Here is an 18,837-nt window from a genome sequence, read left to right on the forward strand (position 1 = left end):
CTCTACCTGGGCCAAGACTTCCCACTGGCCTGCTTAGGTCTTCTGTGCTCCAAGTTTATTTGCAAAATGGTACTTTCCTTTTACACATAGAAAATCCTTCCAAACAAAATATTTAAAATTGTTTTGCATATTATTTAGAATTTCAACCTACTTTTTCACCTAGACTTAGCTATAAAAGTGATCAAATAACAACACAAGGTCTTTCTTATTTCTTTAAAATGCTATTATGTATGTCTTCATGATCACTCCTAGAGAAAACTATAGTAATTATCCTTAAAACATTAGCTTAACTTTCCAATATTATTGGAAAACTACACAATGGAAGTGTGAATTATTGCATAAAACAAATAAAAAAATATTAATAAAGGCCAATTCATATTCAAAGAGCATTGTAATGCCTTTTCAGGAATACATCTTTAGGAATACATCTTTTTCTTTTAAATTGAGCAATTGTTTCTACCTCTTTTTGAAGAAACAACAGCAGTGGCCAGTTCTATTTTCTTTATATTAGCTTTATATATCCTGAGTTTCATTGCTTTGGGTGACCTTCAAACGTGTTCTATTGCTTTCTATCCATAAGGTTATTTTAATATCTTCACTTCTCCTAATTACATGGATTATTCCATACCATTCCCTACAGGGAAATACAGAGCTGAGGTTTGGATTTTTAAATACTAATTAAAAAATTCATTAGTGTGTGGATTAATTTCCTCTCTTTGTGTCTTCGTCTCCCTCTCGATAGCCATCAGGCTTGAGGAGCAATCCAGAGGTTCCCACACAGAGATCCAGAATGCGCTTTAATACTCGGGGAGCCATCTCGCATCGGCCCGCGGTGCCAGGAAATGGCCCTGCGCCCTGGGAAGCCAGCCCAGCCAGCCCAGCACCGTCTTCTGGCCTCACCACCGTCTTCTCCATAGCACAAACACTCCCGTGCTGAGTCTTCCATGGACGCGCTGCTGTCTCTCCTCCCCCCAAAGACAAGGCTCTCCTCTGAGATGGGGCTCTGTGGAGCCATTCATTAATCGGGTCAACAGAAACAGGGGACGTGGACACTTCAAATAATTAGCAACATCATTCACGTTTTCCAAAAGATATCCAGGGACTGAAACTATAGAAATTGTCTCCCCAATCGCTGCTACATGTAGACCAGCTTGCTTGGAGAATTCTTGCTGTCACAGAGAGTAGGCAGGAGATAAACTACAATTTAATCTCTGAAGGACATCGGTTCACGAAATAATTAGCTTTATATATTTAGCATCCACTTAACACTATTGGAAGATGTTTATTGTTAACAGCAAGGTCAGGTCAGATTCATTTCTCATTATTACTCTTGGTCCCTTAGAAATAATACTACATGTCCTAGAACAGTGAAAGAGAAGGTTAGATAGAGTTTTGCATTGTTTTGTTTAATTGACAACCGACTGATGATCAAACATCAGCCTGAATTTAGAGAAGAAGGGTCTGAGAATTAATAGGAATTTAGATCATTTTCTGTTCCTGTCCTTTATTAAAAGCAGCACCTCAGGAATGACATTCTTAACATTCAGCCATTAGTGTAATTAGAGCCAACCGCTTGTATTGTTTTCCTGGAGACAAATCGTATTTGTCAACATTTCTTTCTCCACGTATGACCAAACCAGACGCAATCTCCTCCACATTTGCATCTTCCGAGATTTGCCACTCTGCCAGTTTTAGACCAGGTTCCTTGCAAACATTCATAGAGCAAGAGCTGGTGTAAACAATATCAGCTGAGTGAGACCAAGTCAAGTATTCTCCTAGGAAATTCACTTCCCACCTGAAAACCCAAGGAAAGATGTCTGTGCGCGCGTGTGTGTACAAAGGATAGTTACCAAATTTCTTTTAGGAATAAGCCACTTAAAAAACACGTTCACAGAGATTAGTTAGTGAATGAATTCACCGGAGCATATTTGCTAAGGATCACGATGAGCTATGAACTTGGGGTACGGCACTGAGCCCAAGAGATGAGCCCCTCTCCTTCCCTCCCGCCCCGTGAGAGCACCTGAACGTGAGCAAGCGGGTGAGTGTGTGCGCGTGTGCGTGCGTGCACGGCCACGCACACCTGAGCCATTGCAGCAGAGCCCTGGGTGGCAGGGCGGGCGGGTGGCGAGGGCGTGTGACTGAGGCGGTGGAAGGGGGGACGGGGGCGCGGGTCCTCCCAGGCTGGGCCCCGACGGGAACCGGCTCGTGTGCTCAAGGAGCCCCATGAAGCCCAGCGGAGCTGGGGCGGCAGAGAGGAAGGACAAAGGTGCCGAGGTCTTCATTCCGCTATGGATGGTCTTGTTGTTTGGACTCTGTACCCGGGCTGTTTGCCTCATCGGATGCGTCCCGGAGGGCGGTCTGCCCGCTATCCAGGGCTCTCTTTTCCATCTAGAAAGCTCTCGACACGGATGCAAGCCCATGGCCAAGCCGCTCCTAGCCTCTGTCTATGCCAGTTATTTCTAGTGGTTTCCATACTCTCGCCTGCCATCATTTCAAGGTGGGGTCTTCTGGCCAGTCTTCGGTGGAGTTTGAACTGATGTCCGTGCTGGGCAAGAGTGGTGTCTCTTCTCCGCCATCTGCACCAGGACGCTGTTCACTTTGCCCAGGTCCACTTATTCAAATAGATTACTTTTTTCTCAAACGTGTGTTTGTCTCCGTTGTCAAACATTAGATGACCCGGACATCTATTTGCTGGGAAGTCCTGTGTTCCAGTTCCGGTCTCCTGTGGATTGTTATACATCCATTTCCATTGTTTAATTCCTCTTGGCTTAGGTTTGGTAGCTAGGCTGCACGGAAATGGATCCACGTCTGCTACATTTTCCAGTTGCTTGCGGTAAAATTGCACAGTCTTTCCTTCAAAAAGTGCTGCACTTTACTTGTATCATTGTGGTATTCCCATCTCATCACTAATTTCATCTATCTTGAATGACCTTTGTCTTCCTTTTGGTCAGTTTGGCTGAGGGTTTACCAGTTTTGTCTTTTCAAATAACTAATTTCATAGTAATAATCAATCTCATTGATTCTATGCTTTTTTTTTTTGGTCTCCTAAAGACTTGAAGTAATTTATTGTGGAATTAATTTTCAGATCTCTGTGCTTCTGTCAATGTAGCCTTTAGTAACTATGAATTTCCCTCTAAGAACTGCCTTTGCTGTATCCTAAATATTCTTGTACGTTGTGTTTTCATTAACATTGTATTCTAGACATTGGCATATGGATGGATACCAACTTAGAAAGAGCTTTGGTTGAGGAGCTTCCTATTCGTATAAACACTGGAACTTTTCTGGGATTCCCTCATTCCCAGACTCATGTCTTACTTTTTCCTATCATACAACTTCATGTTTTAAAGAACATGTCTGAGACACGACGCATTAACAAAGAAAAGCACCCATGCATTTTCAAGTACCTATCGACGCAGCCTTTCAAATACTGACCGAGGGTCTTGGCCTCGCACCTGGGTCTCACGTCTCTAACCCCGGCTACTCAAAAGGTTGAGATTCTGAAGATGGCAGTTTGAGGCCAGCCTGGGTAGAAAAGTCTCCAAGATTCCACCTCCAAAATAACCAAAGAAAGGCTAGACTGAAGCCTTGATTAAGCGGTGGAGTGCCAGTCAGGCCTGGTGCAAATGGGGTCCTAGGTCCAAACACTAATGCAGAACATAGAAGAGTTAAAATAAAAGTGTTCTGGTCTTGTCTGTTGTACACAGCCAGGAGAGCCAGAGGCTCTGGGGTTGATTGTTCCCCAGTCCTCTCTGGCAATTAGAGAACTCCGAAGTTTCAACAGTCCGCATGTAGGGAAAACTGAAAGGAGCAAAAATTTTAAGGGACAAAGGAGACCCCGGAAATCCAAAGACCCGTGGGCAGCCATTGCTACTTTAATTTAAATGACAAAGACCTCATTAAAGACCTCTTGTTCTGCCGCAGTTAACAGCAGATCCGTGGGGGGCTGGAGTCACCGCCTTTCTTAATTTCTAAATGAGATTCCGCTTGTACCCATCCCCAAGAGAAAGGAAGAAGAAAGGATGGATTGCTCAGCCTCCGGTGCCCGTCACCATAGGCCTGGGCTGTGCCAGAGCTCAGGGCCCATTCAGCCTGGCCCACCCTGGAGGGAAATGCCCCTCCTGACAGGCCGGGCCCCTTTGTGGCCCTTGTAAAGGCCACAGATGTGGGGTCTGCCCTTCCCACCCCCCCCCCACCTTCGCCCAAGAAGCAGGCACCCGGCGTCCGAGACGCACCTGTGCGGCATTTTAACATGAGTTAGCGTGCTCGATCGCCTCCAAAACTCTTGTCCCCTTTTGTCAACGGGATTACTCTGCCACAGTGCAAAGCCATTCGGGATCAGCAGCGCTCAACAAGCTGGAAAGGGGCCAAGCAGCCCGCAGCAGCTCAGTGTTTCCTAGGGATGTGGATGTTGCCCTTGGTGACTGCTTGGCCAAGGGAGGTCCGGGATTCCTCACCACACAGGAGGGCTCCGGCTGGTGGTCAGGTTAGAAAGACACCTGAAAAGTGACACTGCGCCTGGGGCCAGAGAGCTCGGGGACGGTGCCCAGGCCCCGAGTTCAAGCCCCATGACCAACAAAATAAAAAGAAAGAAAGAAAAGAAGAAGCAAGACGCCTGAGCTGGGTCCGCAAGATTGCCCTGCCTGACTCTGCATCGCAACTGATTCCAAAATGTGGTCACTGAAAACGTTAAGCATTGCTTCCCATGATGTCTGCATTTCAGCAGTTCTGCAGGGGAGGCTCTGTGGTTCCGGGCTCCGGTTCTCTCACGAGGTTGGGGGGTGTGGATCAGAGCAGGCTGCACCCCGATACTCTTGTGAGAAAGTAGCTGCTGCTGAGCGGAGGCCGGGCCGGACGTGAGGTCTGCTTCTAACACAATTACTCTTGTGCTAGTGTCAGAGCTGGAACACGGTTCTTGTCGTTTGGTGTTTGGTTTTCAGTGCTGGGAATTGAACTCTGGGTCTCATCCTTGCTAGGCAAGCGCTCTATCACGTAAGCCTGCCCCTAGCCCTTTTCCTTTCCGTTCATTTTTCAGGCCAAGATCACCCTACCTCCACTCTCTGAGTGGCTAGGATTACAAAATGAACCACCACGCGTGTTTTGTTTTTGTGTGGCTACTAGGGTTGAGCTGGAAGTGGCGCTGTGGCTCAAGTGGCAGAGTGCTCGCCTTGAGCAAAAAGAAGCCAGGGACAGTGTCCAGGCTCTGAGTCCAAGCCCCAGGATTGGAAAAAGAAAAAGGCTTGCTCCAGCATTAAAGCCCTCACTAGCTTACCCCATTTTGTTCCAGTATCCCCAATATAAAGTTTTCCTTCTAGGAAATACACCATATATTCACTGATTTCGTTTTCATGTCGCTATGTAAACACAGCTTAATTTCGTACACTTTACAAATGAGGCAAAAAACCTTAAAAAAATAATAAATCAAGTCAAATTGTTCTAGCTACTAAGCCTTTCTTGTGAAGCAACAAAAACAATCAACCTCTTAAAAATAATTAGAAACAGACATCTAAAGAATGCGGGTGACTGGCACCTTCGCAGGCCATGGGCTAGTAGTAGCTTTAGCTGTTTTTGCAAAAGGAACCATTTTTTCCATTTTCATTTACAGGGATGCTTACCACTCACAAGCATTAAACACCAATGTCCAACAAAAATGTACTCTTTTTTTTTTAATGTCAGCAAGTTAATGTCAACACGTGTTATTAATTTTTGCTAGAACGTCTGACTTCGTGGGGAGCCAGGAAGCAGAGCCAACCAGAGCCTAATGGTGGCGATTCCGCCGCGTGAATCGCAGCGGGGCTGCGCGCGCTGTTAGACTCTCCCTGTGCCCCACGGTTCCGCCAGGGGAGGCAGAGGGCCTCTGCCACGCGTTCACTGAGCGCTATTCACGTCTGTAGATGGAGTGAATGCAGAGCTCACCGTGAGCTCCTGAGAGCAGCTGATCGGTGTGGGAGAGAGCAAACAAATGCGGCGTCCCGGCCCGCCAGGATCCAGAGGCTCGCACAGGGTGGATTTAGAGTCTGGGACAGAAAGGCGAAGACTGTACCCGAGCAGGACAGCTAGGGACGTACGGTGGTGGAAGAATTCACACAACTCCAGACTCTGCTCGCTGGCGCACCGACAGGAGAGGAGGGAACCTTAAGGCAGAGGAGAAGTAGAGGCAAGGAGCCTGCGAGCCCGCCACGTCCACTTCTCCTGCCTTGTGTGAGGACTCGGGTGCCCACCGACAGAACAGACTCAGACAGTCCCACGGGCGAGGGACCAACCCACACCACACCCGCGCCAGGGGCGGGGCCTTCTGCTCCATCCTCTATGCAAGTGGCGTTCAATGAGTGGCCTCCAACCCGCAAGTCATCGTGGTCCAGAAGCACGTTAGGCGTGCAGATTCCCAGGCCTAGCCTCATCCTGCTGGTGAGCAATCCTGACCCGGATCTAGCCCACCGAGCCCGGTTTTCCTGGGCCCTCCAGGCAGCTCAGCCGCATGCTCAGGCAGTTGGGAACCAAGCTTCTAGGACAGTGGTGCTAATCTCACGAGCCTGGAAGTTGCCTGGGGCATCTTGGCGAAGTGCTAATTCAAATCCGGTATGTCTGGGGTGGGCTCATGATCGCGCATGTCTACCTTGATCCCTTGATGCGAACACTACAGGTCAAGAGAAATCTTACTCTGAATTATTACATTCTTTGTATTAAAGCATCATTTTACATCTGTCTCTGCAGAAGCTGGAATTTCTTATTCAAGTAGGTAACCATGCAGACGTGTACAATCCCAGGGAGCTGGGAGCAGCCACTCATGCCCCTGTAACCTCAGCCGCTTAGGAAGCAGAGGTCAGAGGGTTCATAGTTCAAGGCCAACTCCACCAAAACATCAGCATGATCTCCTCCCAGCCAATAAGCCAGGCATACTGTGGTAGGCCTGCAGCCCAATATTGGTAAGTGGTGGAATGTACCGCCCAAGTCTGAAGAAAGCCTGCAGAGTTGCTGTGGGGGCAACGAAAGGGCAAATACTTAAATTTTAGGAATTTGACATGGAGAAGAAGGAGAGAGACAAAGGGACAGAAATTTGTTTACAGACGCAAAAAATACTCCAAGCATAGAGGAAGATACAAACAGAAAGGTCAAGGTAGCCAACCAGTCTCAATCAAAACAAGAATGTGGCAAAATACATTTTAACCAAACTGTCCTATTCTTCAAAAGGCAGAGATCCTGGGAACGTCAAGACGGAAGACGCAAATCACATACAAAGGAGCTCAAATACAGCTAGCCACAGAAAAACAAATGGGCTCGGAAGAGGAAGGTAATAACTTTGAGGTACTGCAGGAAAAGTCACACAGTCTCAGAATACATTACCTGGCAAAGCGGTTCCTTAGAGCTAAAGGCACGAAGAAGTCTTTCCTCAGCCACAGACCCATGCTATGAGAAATACTGGAGCTCTGCAAGCTCAAGCACAGGGTGACGTGCCTTCCAGCAACACCTACAGAAGAGCACAGCCCATCTGGTGAACAGTCATGCCGAAAACCAGGGCCACCAGGTCACTAACAAAACACAGAGAAAAGTGAAGCGCAACGGGAAATGTGCTGCAACGCCAAACGCAGAACAGCCTGTTGCTGGGATGGCTATGTAAATCATTTGTATCCTTAGTATGAAAATCCAGCCACGACTTAAAAATAGCATTAGCAATGATCATTCTAGCAGATATAAAATGAGTGGGGGATCGGTGTGGTTAAGTAGATTCAGGGAGACGTATACTTACATCATCACTTATAAAACGCTTTGTGTCAAGTGCACGATGATGACAAAGCAAAGCCTGTGGGACTTATTACCAAACTTAAAACGTAAGGAATCAAAGCTCAGGGCCACAGAAGATCCTGAAACCACATAGGAGACGATGTATAGAGACAGTCCCATCTTCCGTGTGCTCAGGCTACCTCCAGATATTATTCCCAGCCATGATGAGTTTAACCAGGAAATACAGGTCCTCTAAGTCCAAATCCTGAGCAATGGAAATGACTTCTAATTGAAGCCAGAGTATCTGGGTTAATCATCCACCTCTACCCCAGTACCCACAGAGTTAAGCACTTTGGCCGACCGTCATTCTGTCCCATGTACAGGTTTACCAGCGGACACATGCTGAAATGGTGGCAGAGCAAAGATATCTGAGAACAAAATGGCGGGCAAGTCTTTAGGGTAAAGGAGTCGTTCAGAATACCTGTGCCGTTCTGCAAAGACTTGGCGGAACACTAGAACTGCGATGCCGCGAAGGCACAAGTCCATCTCCTGCAGTTTACCTGGTTTTCTGCCCTGATTAAGTGAAGATTCAAGAGCATCTGCTGCTAATGATGACACTGATGCTGTCACTCCTGCTTAAACACTCTCCCCAAACCTGCATACGCTCATGCTAAGCCCCAACACTATAGTACAACTTCATTTTATATGTAAGAACTTATACATTGAGAGTCACAAGGCCTTGCTCAAGGTCATGTGGCTAATAAGGACAGGCATTTGAGTCCAAACCTGGGCACTGTGACTTCACAGTGAGACCCTGTCCCATTGCCGACCCTTTGAACCCTTTAAAACTCATGTTGCTTGATGCTTGATCGAACTTTTCAAAATCTAAGTAGGAAGAAAAATGAATTCTAATCATTTCAGCTTTGCAATTAGAATTCACATCAATTTCCAGTTCTTTACAGAAGCAAACTGAACCGAATACAAGAGGCTGTTCTATCTTAACCTTCCCAGCACCTTGCATGAATTTCTAATTCCTCAAGTGAATATTTCACCAGAAAGGGTTGTTTAAAATTAATTTGAAGTCTATTATTAAATCTTATTTTTAAAAATTCTTACCAAATAAATTATGCATAAATTATGTAAACCTCCCCCCCAGCAGATCAGATTCCCAGGCGGCATTGTGGGGCAGGTGCCGGCAGTGTGTCTGTCTGTCTGCCTGTCAGGAAGGCTGTTCCAGGTCCGTGGCCTGCTCTGTGGGTCAACAAGACAGAAAGGATCAGGCTGCCTCCCATACAAGCTACTTTGCAGGAAAAAAAGGTCTCCCTTGAATCTATTCAACCATATCTCAAGCATGTTTATTTTTTTTAAAAGGGGGGGGGGATGGTGCATTGATTTGACTACCCTACTCGCAGTCCCTACACAAAAGAAAAATTCTGCTAATATTTAATTAATTCACTAGGTAGAGACTAAATGCATTAAATATGTGCTTGATGCACTTTATAATACAAATAATTTAAATATCGTGCCTGTAGACAAGTTGACAAGCTGTTAAGCTATGAGTCTCCAGGGAGAGAAGCCGTGGGGAATGGTGGCTCTATCTGGGTAATACACTCACCTGAGCCACGTGAAAAGCACAAAAGTGACAGGTATTCGGGGGCCGTGGACACCCAGTTTTGAATTCTGATCTTTCCCCTCGCCGGTATACACAGTTCAACATTCCTCGGGAGTGCTAGACAGTTCAAATACGCTCCTGGTGCTGGCCAGCCCGTCCAGGGGGTAACAAAGGATCCGTTGCAGAGTTCAGGTGCGTGTGCAAGTTACAAAATTCCCTAGGTGAACTGAAGTTGGTGCATTTCCATCTTCTGGTACCTTCAGCCTAGGATGGCTTAGCAGATGTAGCTGCATTGTAAAAACTGCATTGTAATGTCAGCACTGAGAAAACAACCCTTTCCAAATATATGTACATTGAACATAAAATGTCCAAAACTGGCTTTGTTTCCAACCCATCCTCAACACTAGCAGTAAGTTTAGCAAGTATCCCATTGTATTATTAACGACAAATGTGCGCTCACCACAAATTGTTAATAAGTTGAGTATATTCTTTCGATTAAAGCCAATTTGGTTGTCTGTATCTGTGTCTGTGCGAAGATTTGGCAGTTGACATTTCCTACCCTCAATTTCCATGAAAACAAACCCGTGACAGTTATCTTTCCGTCTCCCCGTCTAACCAGTTGAATGGCATTCATTGTTCCTGTTTTTAAGGAAACAATCTGTATTGAAGGTTAGAAGAGACATCCATTTCAAAATTCTAAATGTCAGGGTTAAGGCAAACTGCAAAATAAAGGTCCCAAGGTACATGGATAAGCACCGTCAAGAGCACAGAGGTCTGCTGTGAAGCACCGGGCAAATAGGAAGGAAATGAGATGTGGAGAGGAAGGGAGAAGGAAATGCTGCCTTAGAAAAACATAAATTCCAACTACAACGTGATTTCATTGGTGGTGGTAGAATGGCGGGAATCCAAGGAGGGAAACACTGAGACTAAGCACTTGTTCTTCTGCAAAATCCATGTCATACCTTCAGAATTTGCCTGTGTCTCACGTATGCGTCTGTATTTCCACACTGGATTATAAATTCCACATGTGTACATGCGCTTATGAATATTATAGTGTAATGGGGTAAATGTATTCATTATGTATTGATAACATAGTAAGATATATGGACACACATAATATATCATCTATCAGATATGATATACACACATGAGCATGAAGCAGGGACATAAAGACAGTGCTGTATCATTCACACCACCTCATTTAGTACCTAACATAGCAATAGAGCAGGGAAGATACTTTCATGGTAGGATCAGAATGCTTTAGTCAAAGAAAAATTCAGCTCTTAGTTTTCCAATTTAAATAAATGTAGTTCTTTCTAAAGAGGGAAATGCTAGTCTTTGCCATGCTATTTTCCTTTCTGAAAACTCAAAAATATATAGTGAAATTTACTCCTATTTTATATATACTTACAGAACACAATGGGTACAAATTAACCAATTCTCAGTTCGAAATTTGTGTGGCAAAATGTAATAATGTTATTTGAGGGTCTAAGTAACAAAAAAAATAACATTCCCTTAATGTTACCATGTCTGCTTTACAAAATGCCATTCACAATGTATGTGTGTCCTTGTCCCGCAAATAAAGCAGGGGCGGATCTCAGAATTGGCCCAACTGGCCTCCGCAAGCCAGCCGGTGGTGGAGGCTCTGTTCACCCTGACGCCGTGTCACCGACGCGATTGGACCAGAAAGGCACCTCGGAGCTGCCCTGTGACGAGCTGCCCTCTGGCGTCTGCAGCGCGGGAGAGGAGATGCCGTCGGGGGCTCACACTTTCAGGGAGCGCCGACCGCGGCAGAGCCTTGCAGGCCGCTGGTCGTGACGGCCTGAGTCCTTGGAGCAGTGTGACAGGAGGAGGCTGGAGGCTCGTCTCGGGGAGCCTGCACTTGGGGTTCTGCGTGGAAAGATTGGGCAGCGAAGAGCAGCGGCGGGAGGGGCTGCGAGCCGGCGCTCCGCCCCGACTGCAGCTGAGAGGATTCAATGCCAGGAGGAGACGCGGCGCCCAGAACGTGTCTTTGCACAGAGCAGGCAACTGATCCCTGTTAATCTTCTTCCCTTCCTAGGGGATTTTGTTTTTCTTTAAGAGCTCTCTAGTCTATGGAGAAAATATTGATTGCCTATCTCTGGAACTCCACATGTGATTAGCACTGACAAACAAAAGCCTAAAAATTGAAGTTTTAAAACCCCGTCCTTTCTGCTTCTCTGCACCGATCTAGTGTGGCAGGCCGGCTGTCCCCGCCTGTCGAGGGTCACGAGAGAATTAGCCAGCGGAAGGACGTGGCGGGGATTCACGCTGAAGTTCGAAGCTTTCCAGAGCCTATTCTGGTGATCAGGAGAAGCCATGCTTGATGTCTTGCTGCGTGGACGCTCCACGGCTGACACTCCCGGCGGATAATCGGGGTTCGCTCCCCTCGCAGGTGGCGTGCTGAGGGGGTGTGGATTTTCCCCTCCGTGGCTTCGTAAGCTTCCAGATCTCCGTTGCTAGTTCTGCCTGCTGCAGAACGGGGTGCCGCAAGAGTGCACAAACAGCCCTGTGAACTCCCCCCAGGGACACCCGCCTTGGCCACGAGCTAGAGCACAGGCAGGGCCGTCTGGGGGCGGGGGGGGAGATAAAGAAGACCCCGAGCTTCGCGTGCGGGCTCTCGGGGCTGGCTGGCAAGCGTTTCCCGCATGGTCTTATGTTAAACGCATAGGAGAGTAGGAAGACACTAGCCGGAGTGCAGGCCAAACGGCTCGCGTTAGGCAAGCCCGCCTCTCCGGTGCAGAGCCCAGATGTAGGAAGGGTGGCCTGGAAACGGTTTATTCCTGCGCGCCCAACTCCCGTGACTAATGACGCAAACTCTCCGTCTCAGATCCTGAGTGGCGGAGGGAAGGACGGAGGCGGGGGGTGTCTTCTGCAATGAGGAAGCCGCCCTCACCCTGGCTTGGCCTGGGGGGGGGGGGGGGGCGGGGAGGCAGCGGTTTTGCTCACTGCGTCCTCAGCCGATCCCGAGCTTTCCACGCGCGAGTTGTCCTTGTGAGCTCGCGCCAGCGTCTGTCAGCAGCGGCTGAATGAATCACGCGGCGTCCCTGTGGCCTGCGACGGGCCCTTCATTCACGGGCGACTCTGCCTTGTTCCTCGAAGCACCTAGTGGCCAGCGGCCAGCGACAGAAGTGCTGTCACTGTGGCAGAAGAGCGCTGGACCGTGAAGCGGGTCTTCCCTTCCTCAAAAGCACCAACAGCCACTACGATCGTGGCCGCGTCCCAATAACCTCCACGTTATAGCCTTAAATGGAATCGAAATCATTTGTAATCTTAGAAAGAGCTTCTCAACCCAAGAAAATCCAAGCCTAATAATAAGTGCCTCTCATATATTTTTAAAATAAGGCGCAGTACAAAGTGCAAGGGGAATGTTTGTCTTCGCCTTTCGTCTCCCTTTCTTTGGTGTCTGTTTGTCACAATTCATCCTGCCTGTTGTCTGGCAACATCATTTCGGCAGCTTTTCCCAAACTCGCATGCCAGGGAGCCCCGGCCCTGCCGCAGGACGTGGAGCTTGGTTTGCGCAGGCAATGGGCGGCATGCAAGGCGATCGGAGATTCCATGCTGCTGAGCAATGAACTGTCACGTGGACCGTCGTAAGCGTTTCCTCTTTTAAACGATGGCAGCTCCTAGAAATCCTGGCAAATCCAAACTGTTGACGAGAAAGTATAACATGCTCAGTGGTCCAGATCGGTTCCTACCCTGAGCCCTAATTTAGCACAGGGACGTGTGTCAGCCCAGAACACTACTGCCGGAAAGTTCTTCAGGGCTCTAGTCGTGCTAACTGATCTTGCTCTGAATTCATTTTCCATTCTTCCTTGGCATATGTTGATGCGGAAAGGCCTTGAGTTCAGTGACTCAAGGCCCTCTTGAACGACCCAAGGAAGACTTCCAGAACAGGGCAGGCTCGAAGGACAGTTTGGAATATCCCCCGTGGCTTCTCCCCTCTCCCGCAGCTCTGACGATCCCAACGCTACGCCACCACGGCAGCTTCCACCAGGAGGCCTCCTCCTCTCGGGAGTCCACCCTAAGACGCCAAGAGCTTCCACCGACCCTGGGATGTCTGTGATCTGTTACTGTGTGGGGCTCCCATCCAAGAACCAGATGGTTTGCTGCTCCTAATAAGATGCGCATGCGTGTCTGGGGTGTTTTGGTGTTGTAGTTGTTGGCTTGGGTTTTGTTCGTGGTACGTGCTCTGCCATAGGTGACACCATGATCTGTGCTTCACTTCTTCGGGATTCAGGCTTGAGCCCGAACGACCGCCTTTCTTCCTTGCGAGCCTCGCACGGGGATCCGCACAGTGTGTCCGTGGACCAGACCTGGCTCTCTGGCAGCTTTTGGAGGCAAGGCTTCATGAGAACACCGGGACGGCTCGCATGGCACTGCCTGTGGCACTGTTCCCGGAGCATGGGTGGGGCAGGAAGACGCGGGAACGCAGCCCTCCGCCCCGGCTTCAGCCCCTCAGGCTGGCACCTGTTCTGAGGACAATTATCAGTCTCCTGCTTCCAAACCACCGGCCTAGATCAGAAGACACTAACCAAGGGTAACCTTATAGTAAGACGGCAGAGATTCTTTTTACGTGAAATTTGCTGGTGGCAAAATCCTAAGTGCCTTTTTATTCAGTATTGTAAGAGATGATACGTTACTGGAATGACACAAAATTCAAGCCCTGATTGAGGGTGGTTACAAAACAACAGATATCGTTCTTAAAAAATAATTTTGTGCTGGCACCAGTGGCTCACGCCAGTGATCCTAGCTACTCAGGAGGCTGAGATCCAAGAATCGTGGTTCAAAGCCAACCAGGGCAGGAAAGTCCGCGAAACTCTTATCTCTAATTAATCACCAGAAAACCAGAAGTAGGGCTATGTTTCAACTGGTAGAATGCTAGCCTCAAGCTAAAAGCTCAGGGACAGTGCCCAATCCTTGAGTTCAAGCCCCAGGACGGGCACACACACAAACATACTACTACTAATAATAATAATTTTACTTGCTATTCAGAATGTTAGAGCAATTATATAAAAAGAAAAATATCAGCAAGTGCCAGTGGCTCACGCTTATAAACCTAGCTACTCAGGAGGCTGAGATCTGAGGATTATGCTTCAAAGCAAACCCGGGCAGAAAAGTCCATGAAACTCTAATCTCCAATAAACTACTCAGAAAAGGCCAGAAATGGCGCTGTGGCCCAAGTGGTAGAGCACTAGCCTTGAGCTGAAGAAGACTCAGGGACAGCGCCCAGGCCTTAAGTTCAAGCCCCAGGACTAGCTTAAAAAGAAAAAAAGAAAAGAAAAAGAAGAAGAAGAAGAATATCACATAACCTAATTTCTATTCCATTATTACGTTTCATTTGATTTAGAAAATAATAAGCATCTGTTGTCTCAAAGGAGAATAATGGTTTTTACTGAAGTTTGTATGCCACTATATATGAACCATTATCCTATTTTTCTGTATCATTTTTACAATTATATGTTAAAGACTTTTATTGAAAATTTGACATCTTTAGCTATAATAAACATTGTAAAATGCTTATCAATCTTTGAGAGGTTGTGATATGTAAAACAAGCAACAGATATATCAATAGAGTTTTTTGTGGGTAGCTTCTTAAGTTTTCAGGAATTTGTTTTTAAACTCAAGTAGAACATCAATCCCTTTGTTGGGTGTAAATTTGACAATTGCACAGAAATGAAGAATCACTAAGATGATCGTGTCCACAGTTGTGTCACCATCGCCTTAACTGTTGAGTCCTTTCTTGGACAGTCTCTTCACACCCTCCACGGCAGCTAATTCCCACCCACCTTTTGTTTGACCAGAACGTCACCTACTGGATTGTTCATGAAGCGGCCTTGGCGCGTGACACAGGGGCGGTGACACAGGGGCGGTGACACACGGGCGGGCCCTCTGTGCAGCGCACACATCAGCGGAGTGCCGTGAGCTCCTCCGCATTGCGGACTGCCCACTGTACAAATCGGAACCCGTTTATTCACCCACTCAGAAGCTGAAAGGAATTGAGCTATGGCCACTTCTTGAAGACTATGAACAAAGCTGCAAGCACTCTGTGCGTGCTTCTTGTAGCCTAACGCGCAGGCCAGCTCCCCTCCTCCCTCCCTGCTACTCCCCCATGCTTCCCTTCTTTCGTTGGTGAGAATGAAGAGCAACTGGAACGCAAATCACAACTTGCGTGGCTAAAATGTCTCTCCACAGATTCACTTCCATTTTGAAATAAAGCGATTCTTCTCAGTGTAGACAAGTAAGCCCAGAAGCAAGTGCCTTTTAATCACTTTGGAAGATAAAATTTTGCTTGTAAAAATCTCCCCTTATAGAATTTTTTGTTTCAAGCACAATCATAATTAGAAACTTGCTCCCACATTTACGAAATGCAACATTCCCTCATAGAAACGAGCAGGGTGAGGTGCGAGGTGCTACTCTAAATGAGCGGAAAACACGAAGGCAGGAACTCGGCTTCGTTCCTGATAATGCCCATTTACAATTCTTTTTCATAGCCAGTTTTATTCTGTAGATTTACATAAGCGCTAAAATTGGAATAACCCTTGGAAATGCTAACACAATCAGCCTTAATTCCTCTGAAAGGTAGAAGAACTTGAGTAACCATAGAAAAGTAATTCATTTTCCTTAAGTATCTAACGTTTCTATAGAGTTTGGAATGTGAACCTGACATTAATTAACTCAGTCATTGTTCCAACAACTCAGGCAGTTCTCCTCCAGGTTGTTATGTTTAGTACTTCAGTATTCTATGGAACATTATCCACCTCATCAATATGTCAAACACATTTCATGAAATTGGAAAGTTGAAGCTGATTAAATTTTCTGCGATTTTTCTCTTTATATTCAAAACCTGGAGCTTTTCTTATGGGTAGTAATAAACTAGACAAAGTTTAAATGTGTCTATGGGCGCCATTTCCCAGACACATACATTTAGTAGCATAAAGAAGAGTTGAGGCAAATACCAGGTATGTTTCTCTAAGGATTACTTTTTAAATGTGCAGAACCATACATAGCCACGTTCTGTTGTTTGTTGCTTGTGGGAGAACTAAATATAATGGACTACGACAAATGGGTTGAGGAGACCTTGGAGAAGTATTTAAAAACCAGCAATTAGCAGTGGTTCCAGTCCTGACACGTGTCAGCCACTGTGCTAAGCATTTCACGGGCTTTATCACATTCACTCTGCCCAGGAACCCTGAGGTGGGGGCCCACGTCAGAAATTCAGAAATAAGCAGAAATAGGAGCTTCACGACATTAAAGCATCTCCCCAGGGGCAAAGACAGTTCTTCGGCAAAGTCCACTTTGGAAGGCATGCACATCGGGCTGACGGGCTGACTCCAGTTCTGACCTCTAACCCTAGCTTGACACTCGAATGAGTGGAGAATGTGGGACTTGGTCCCAGCCCAGACACATGGCTGGAAATTCCAGGACATACCCAAGCACCTAAGAACTTACACATTTCCCAAGGTTGCTAGTTATGCATTCCGTTACTTACTGTATAGAATTTGCTTATTGAACAAAAAAGCCATTGTTATGTTACAATATTAGGAAAACAATTACAGTATAAACAGTGAGTTCAATTGCATTTTTTTTTTTTTTGCCAGTCCTGGGCCTTGGACTCAGGGCCTGAGCACTGTCCCTGGCTTCTTCCCGCTCAAGGCTAGCACTCTGCCACTTGAGCCACAGCGCCGCTTCTGGCCGTTTTCTGTATATGTGGTGCTGGGGAATCGAACCTAGGGCCTCGTGTATCCGAGGCAGGCACTCTTGCCACTAGGCCATATCCCCAGCCCTCAATTGCATTTTTTAAAAATCCAAGATAATGGCATATCCGTGTAGTTGTATTATATGCAATCACTTAAATATTTTTATGTAAACACATTGATAGATATGATAAATCGTTATGTTACAATATTAAGTATGACAGTTATGGTCTGAGCAGTGTGAGTTCACTTATAGAATTCTTTTTTTGGCCAGTCCTGGGCCTTGGACTCAGGGCCTGAGCACTGTCCCTGGCTTCTTTTTGCTCAAGGCTAGCACTCTGCCACCTGAGCCACAAGGCCACTTCTGGCCGTTTTCTGTGTATGTGGTGCTGGGGAATTGAACCCAGGGCCTCATGTATACGAGCAGGCACTCTTGCCACTAGGCCATATCCCCAGCCACTTATAGAATTCTTAAATCCATAGGAAAGAACAACTAGAAGGTAACGGAAGCCATCCCCTCACACAGGAAATCTCTGTAATTCTCCCCATACATTGAGATTTTGAAGTACTTTACATGGAGCATTTACTAACATTCTATGATGAAATTAATTTAAAATAAGAAGGCCACTCGTGGTTCCCTGCTGCCGTCAGGTAGAGACGAGGTCGTGAGCGCCTCACCTGGGCTCAGCGATCGCTTCGGGAAGGCCAGGAGACACGGCGACCACCGCAGGAGGAAAACGTGGTCCACACAGGCTGTGCAGATGGGGGTGGCGCGGACTCTTCCCCGTGGGAAGGAGGCTCCTGAGCCCCACCGGCAGTGCGTGCCGAGCTCCATCCCTACCTCCCGGTCAGGAAGAGCTGATCCCTCCACTCTGACACGGCCGATCTGGTCTTGCCACTTCTTTCATCCTCACCTCGGCAAACGCCGAGACCTCTGGCCTTTCGCGCCGACCCCTGCTTACCTTTAGTGCCCGGGTTCTGAATGAAGCCACCCCATTTCTTCCTCTTAAAAACATAAAGTCTTCTCAGTTTAAGTCAATAACGTGAATGTGGCTATTGTGGAACGATCTTGTGGGAAAGCCATTAAGGAAGGGTGCAGAATCATCGCTGCCCCGGTGTTTTGTGAAAACCGGACGTGTAGTGGGGAGAACGCGACCACTGTGGAGACCAGAGCCAACGCGGTGTGACGACCCTTGAGGAAGAGGAAACGAGGTCACCGCCACACACACGCGCATATTAGGAGGTGTAGATATTATCCTACTCTCAGGTTTTTCTTCCGCAGGCTTAAAGACGTGTGTAAAAGCTTCCTGTGCAGCTTGCTGATCTCCAGACAATGACGTCTCCTGTCTATCACCATTTTCCTTTTTAGTCTTTCATTTAAATTCCAAAAGGGAAGAGAAACAATGCCAGCAGCTAAACACTGTACTCTTATTTTTTCCTTTTTTTTCCCCAGCGGCACTGGGGTTTGAACTTGGGGACTAGCCCCTCTCTCAGCCCATTTTTACACTGGTTACTATCGAGATAGTGTGTCCCTTTATGCCCAAGTCAGCCCGGTCTGCAACCCTCCGCGTGATGTGTTCTTTTGTCCCTGGAGTAACAGCCGCAGTTCCCAACCATTGGTGAATGGAGTCCGCCTCGCTTTTTCGCCTGGGCGGGCCTCAGATTGTGATCCCTCCATCTCCAACTCGCAAGTGGCCCACAGCTGACTTGAGCCATCTTGCCTTAAATACTTGCAGTTTCCATCCGTGCCAACCAATATATTACCCGATGTGAAGCGTCCCCTTCTCGGCC

The sequence above is a fragment of the Perognathus longimembris genome, chromosome 8 (genome assembly GCF_023159225.1).
Source record: "Perognathus longimembris pacificus isolate PPM17 chromosome 8, ASM2315922v1, whole genome shotgun sequence".
NCBI classification, from domain to species: Eukaryota; Metazoa; Chordata; class Mammalia; order Rodentia; family Heteromyidae; genus Perognathus; species Perognathus longimembris.